Consider the following 6778-nt stretch of genomic DNA (forward strand, 5'->3'; position numbering starts at 1 on the left):
AATAGAGACATAATCAGTTTCTTCTAAAAAAAAAACAGAAACAAAGAAAGACATGTTCTTTGTTTTAGACCAATAGGGTAGGAGTTGGTAGGAGAGAGAATTGTGAATAAAAATGGGCAGTTGTGGTCCAGAGTGTGTATCTCTAATGTTTGTAATTATTCCTTTCAAAATTTCAATGTCCCATGAGGAAAAAAGAACACAAAGGAAGATCACCCTATAAACTACTACGAACTTGACTTCATATTCCTTTTACTGGAAGAACTTATTCTAATAGTGATATTTTGAGTCCCTGGACATATTTGTACACATATCCAAACTTGGTCATCATTTATGTTCAACAGTTACTGAATCAATTTTTTTAAGTAAAAATGTTGATGATTCTTATCTTTCATTTTTGTTCAACAAAATCTCTGCTTTCCCTCAAAATTTTCATTCCCATATTGTGCTGCAGTTTAGGGGAAAAGCAGACAAATAATCTTTAAAATTGTGTAGAAGCATTTTTTTTAAATTTATAAAAGCAGTTTTCAATACTTCAATAAGTACATGATTTTAGCATGCAGATTGCAGCCCATTTTCTTCAAATTCTTCATAATTGTAATGAACATCTCTCTGAACTACATCCTTCAAAAGGGATCAGCCCAATGTGCTGAAGGTGTTTCTGTGGGCCTTTCCCCCACATTTTATGGGAATTAGTTCTGTGTTTGGTCTACATGTCCAATATATCCAATGTTTCTTAAATGATCAAGTCTTAATTCTGGTAACATATTTTCTGGATCCTATCTTTAATGTCATTTTTTTCTATGCAAATTGTTTTTTGCAGTACAATTCAACCCGTTTTGAAATATCAAACTTCTTTCTGTTGCTTTTTTGGTGACCCAAAATTTTTGTTCTTTGAAGATTATGGCTTTACATGAATTTCATCTAATAATATCCCTGAGATAATAATAATGTTTAAAAAAATGGACTTTGATCATAATGAGTAAGCTCAGTTTGAGAGAAGAGATGAGAAAATGTACTTCCCTCCTCTCTTTGTAGAGGTGTAACAAAATGAGGTAGAACAGTATTTACATTTTCTAACTCAGTTGACATATTGGTTAGTTTTGCCAAACTGTTCATTCTTCTCTCTTTTTTTTGGTTTATAAATTGGTTTGCTAAGTGGGGAAAATGGAAGAATATATTTAAAACATACAGTACAAACATAAGATCATTTATTTAATTATGGATCCAGCTCATTGTCCATTTTTAGTGCCTGTCAGTTTTAAATTATATGAGGGAAACTTTTAGGAGAAAAAATTTTAGAGCTATGTTTTGGCTTGCTATATGATTTTTTAAAAAAAAATCAACAAATGATAAATGCAATGGGATTTATTTTGGAAGGAGTGCAATGGTGTGAATGTTAGGATAGTGTCTGCTGATGAAAATTATTTACAAAAATCTGCTATTCCTTTCTCATGTTTTTACCAAAAATACCACCACTATAGATTTTGATCAATTGCTCTTAATCTTATTTTTTTGTCTCAGAACCTCTTTAAATTCATAAAAATCATTGATAACTCCAAAAAGTTTTTCTTTCTGTGATTTATATATATTATTAAAAGTTAAAACTGATCAATGTCTTAAAATGCATCTGTAATTTATTGAAATAAAAATAAAGTTAATACATTGAAAAAATAATAAAAAATAAGTGCATTTTCCAAAAATGGTAATGAGAACAGTATTTTTTTTATTTCTGTTTATTGCTTAACAAAAGGATTCTCATATCTGCTTCTACTTCAATCAATTATGATATGTTGTTTTGGTTGAAATATATGAAGACGGCCACCACTGGAGGGCAGCCTCTGCTGCCCCAACAAAATGCTCCTTTCACTGGCTCTTCCAGCCTGAGGTGACTTGGTGTCTGGAGCCTGGGAGTGAAGCTACTCACGTGCTAGGGCTCTTCTGTTTCATCCGGCCTCAGACAAAGCAGAGCCACAACCAAGGGCTTTGTTTTAGGCATCTATGCCAAAGAGAAGGAGGATGATGCCCTTCAGTTTACAAGCTCAGGAGACAAATTTGATAAACTTGTACCTGGAAAACTTAGAGAACTTTTGGACCTATTTGGGCCTCCACTGAAAGCAGGCAAAACACATATATTTTATGATCTTCATCAGGACTTCCCCAGTGTTATTGCAGATGGCCTGGTTAAAAAGACATCTGGAATAGATGAACTGGAAAACTGGAATGAAGGCAAAGAAAACATCCAAGTCGCTGTTGCAGCTGAATGAAGGCAAACTCAGGACCTGTAAATTACTTCTATGGAAGTGGATCCCTGTGGAGATGCTTAAGCTGCTGCAGAAGGGGCTGTTCTTGGGCTCTGAATTTGATGAGCTAAAGCAAAAAAAGAAGATTGCATTTTCTGCTCAACTCTATGGGAGTGGTGATGATGAAGCTTGGCAGAAAGAAGCTGTGTTTGCTGATGGGCAGAACCTAGCCTGACACTTGATGGAAGCACCAGCCAACAGGCAGAAGTCATTGAGCAGAAGCTCAAAAGTGTGATTAACAGCACAATGGTATACACAAGAATGAAATATTGGATTGAGGATCAAGCAAAAAAGCCTTCTTAAGCATGGCAAAAAGGTCTGATGAACTATCAGTTTTCTTAGAAATCCACTATACAGGCAATGTAGATAACTCACCATTGTTGTTTGTTGGAAAAGGAATTACAGTTGATAGTGGTGGCATCTCAATCTAACCTTCTGCAAACTTGGATCTTATGAGAGCTGACATGGGAGGAGCAACAACTCTATGTCCAACCATCATCACAGCAGCAACTCTAAACTTACCACTTAATCCTTTTGGTTTGGCTCCACTTTGCAAAAATATTCCCAGTGGAAAGGCACACAAGCCAGAATATGTTGTTAGGGTGAGGAATGGAAAAAACATTACAGGTTGATAATACAGATACAGAAGGGAGGATCATACTAGCTAATATTCAGTTATGCCCATACATTTAATCCAAAGGTTATAATAAATGCTGCAACATTAACAGATACCGTAGACGTAGCTTTGGGGTCAGGTGCCACTCAAGTTTTTACCAATTCAACCTGGCTCTGGACTAAACTCTCTGAGGCAAACAATGAAACAGGGCACCACATGTGAAGGATGCCACCTTTGACCATTATACAGGACAAGCTGTAGATTGTCAATTTGCTGACATTAATAATGTTACAAACTACAGATCTGGGGGAGCTTTACGCTGCAACATTTCTGAAGGAATTTGTGACCCATTCTAAATGGGCTGATTTGGATGTAGCAGGAAGGATGACAAATAAAAATGAAGTTCCATATCTGAGGAAAGGAAAGTCAGGAAGGCCTACGAGGACCCTGACAGAGTTTCTAGTTCAAATGAGTAAACACACAAAAAAAATTCTCAATGAAGTACTGATTTTAAAATTCCTGTATTTCATCTTAAATTGGATAGTTGGGTTAAAACCATGTTTTAATAATGGCTTCCTAAATCTGGAATAAAATGAAACACATTTGGCTAGGATCATGAATGAAACCATTTTACTTTACACAGGTACTCAGTGATGAAAGCCAAATCTTACATAGGCTCTGACAACAGATTTTGTAAATATGTTTATATGTTAATGCTGATTGTTTAAAAAAACATAATAACCTTCCACTTTATGGAACAGAATTAAGAGGTAAAATGTTAATCATTTTAGATTTGCTATGAGAAACCATGAACAAAGTTACTATCCATTGTTCTTAAGCAACAAACTTATCTTTGCTTGCTATCTGGAAAAAAAAAGAAAATATATGAAGAAGAGATGCATAAGTAGAAAAGTGGAGAACATTTTAATAGCCTTTTTTGAACATTGCACATAATACCTTCTAAAACAAAACAAAAACCCAACAAGTGGAAGTATTTTAAAGCTTATTTGCAATGTAGATTCTGAAACCATATTAAATGAACTTTTTTGTCCCTTTTGCATTACATTATATTGTCCTATCTTGCACTTTAAATGGATCTTTTGTCCATTAATGATTTTGTATCATGTATTAGGTATTTGGAAAATAACGGGTCGCTGATATATGCAGATCTTCTGAATGTTGACATATTTCATTTTGATATATGTGTGTGCACATATATGTGTACACATACATGTATATGCATACATACATGCATGCATACATACATACATACATACATTTGCTAATATCACCATGAATTTCACCAGAAAAGTCTTTAAGGACTGGGAATCTATCAAGCTTCTGACAAAAGATACAAGTTTTCCAAAACTATAATTTTCACTTGAAATATCAAATTTTGTCATTGGTTGCATATATAATTCATATGTTTTCTTTGGATCATTTCATTATATTTTTAAAAAATCTTTGCTGAATACCTTTCTTAAAAACTATAATTCATCTATCAGTTGTTCTCTCAAGAAATAATGATGTTCAACTAATAATAACTACTTCATCCTGCACCTGTATTGCATAAATGTTCCTCCTTGAAACAACCGTCATACTAAGTCATATATAGAAATGTTTTATTTATGATTCCCATTACATCATATAGGTGTTAAATATACTTATGGATCAATATTCAATAAAATTAATGATTTTTATTGCTTTGTCAAGGACATTCTTACATTAAACTGACAATTTTTTTGTAATTGCAGGTGGTACATGGCATTTAACAATTCACAGACAACTAGTACAATCTGTTGCCTCTGCCTTCATTTATGCTAAAGTGCAAATAGTTTTACCCACTATTACTTTCGTACCTCAGTGCAAAAATTCACAGTTATTCCAGTTGTAACCATGATACAAAAAAAGAAAATGTTATTCAACATTTTAAATATTTCAACACTACTTGTTTGTAGTTGATATTCACATAAAATATCTACTATGATTAGTTGATGGTGAACCAGACAAATACAAGCAAAATAACAAGTTCAGTCATGTTTCTAGATTTATTCATTTCTAAGGCAAAACTGCAATTCCGGAGATGAGATATTAACTCAATCTTCACATTTGCAACTAAATCTTTAATTCACAGATCACATAGCCTCTGGGAAACTTCGTTGCGTGCTTATCAGAGAATGAGAGTGAAAAAGACAAAGTGTCTTAGTGTTATGCTGAAAATAGTTTGACCTCACAGACTACCCTGAAAGGGTCTCAGGCACCCACAATTGTCCTCAACAGACCACATTTTGAGAACTGCTGTTGTAGATAGTTAACAACTTCTGGTTACATATCTAGGAATTGTCCCAGGCTGCTAAACTGGATGTTCTGAAGAAAAGTTATTTTGATCTGGATCTTTTTTTCCTGTATAAGTATATTTATCAAATATATAATACTACTCAAAGCAAGAATTGAGAAGCTGTGAATTAGACACTTACACATCACTAAGTTGTCTAAGAACCTAAGGAACTCTGCTCCCACTCCAAACTCTTTTTTGCTGAGCATGTCTTTATGTGTCTTTTTCTCTGTCCCTCTGTCCTCTCTTTCTCTCCCTCCCTCCGCCTCTCTCTCTCTCTCTTCTCTCTCCTCTCTCTCTCTCTCTCTCTCTCTCTCTCTCTCTCTCTCTCTCTCTCTCTCCCCTTCCCTCTCTTTCTCCGTCTTCCTCTCTTTCTGTCTCCAACTCACTCTCTGGTTTGGTTTATTTACTTTTCACTCATCAGTCTGTAATTTCTAAGGAATATAGAAACGTATTTGAGGGTGTCTGTGATAAAATAGTACCAGTCAAGAATTAGACTGGGATATTATGAAGAATTTTAATATTCTTGTGGTGCTTTAGATAGGACTTCAGTCTGTAAATATCAGAACTTACTTTCACATAAAGTGCTACACACCTGTGTTATTTTATTTCAGCACTTGTTTCTGGTAAGATTTGAATTACATCAAAGAAAAAAAAATATATATATATATACTCTGAAATAAACCATTTTATATAAAGGAAGTATTATAGAGTAAGAACATTGGTTATAAGGAACAACAGATGGTCAAATGGACATTGTGTTTTTTGATACTATACTGGACCACTTGGAAATAAATAAGAATTGCCAGCAGTCAATAAGCAGCATGAACTTAGATGGTCCATTGGCTTCCGGTATAATGTATAATGGGCAGTTTGTGCTATTTGTAATATTTTTTGTTTCAGAATGACCCCATCCAAATCAAAGAAACTGACTACATATATTTGGAATTCTTGGTTCCATTTTCTTCTGGTTACTTAAAGTAGAACCAATCAAGAAGCTCTAATAAATGACCCTTTTATCCCTTCACTTTTATCAGTTTGCCTGCATTCTTTCAAGCTCACATTCTTTCTTACCCTCCTCATCCATCCTATCCACAAGTTTCCCTTATCATCTAGCTTCTTTTCTTTATCTTTCCCTGTCCTTGAATGTATTCAGCTATCTATGGCATTAGCTCTAAAGGGAACAGAACTGCTGAGTGAGGGGAAAAACAGAATAGCTCATTCCATTTGCTCTCTGGAGAAAAAAGAGAGGGAACATTAGCTCTATATACTTTCTGACAACCAGTATTCCCCTTGCCCCCCCTTTTTTTTCAATTTTATGTAGGAAATGCAAATACCTAGAAGCAGTCGCCTCTATTTATGGCCCTTCCCATTGTATTTACTGCCTTCAGATCAGCATCAATTCCACAAAAATATCATCCATCAACAGTATGTGCCATTATAGTGAAACAGGGACTATCGCAGTAAGGAAGCATTGAGATCCATATTTTAACGAACATGAGGTTTTGAAGGAATTTGTCATGAAAA

General features: G+C 34.5%; 1 pseudogene; it reads left to right on the forward strand.

The window, feature by feature from the left end:
* The first annotated feature begins 1854 nt into the window (after positions 1-1854).
* LOC110212560 (cytosol aminopeptidase pseudogene) lies at positions 1855-4810 on the forward strand (annotated as a pseudogene).
* The last annotated feature ends 1968 nt before the right edge of the window (positions 4811-6778 follow it).

Source organism: Phascolarctos cinereus, unplaced genomic scaffold (assembly GCF_003287225.1).
Source record: "Phascolarctos cinereus isolate Bilbo 61053 unplaced genomic scaffold, phaCin_HiC Scaffold_4;HRSCAF=312, whole genome shotgun sequence".
NCBI lineage: Eukaryota > Metazoa > Chordata > Mammalia > Diprotodontia > Phascolarctidae > Phascolarctos > Phascolarctos cinereus.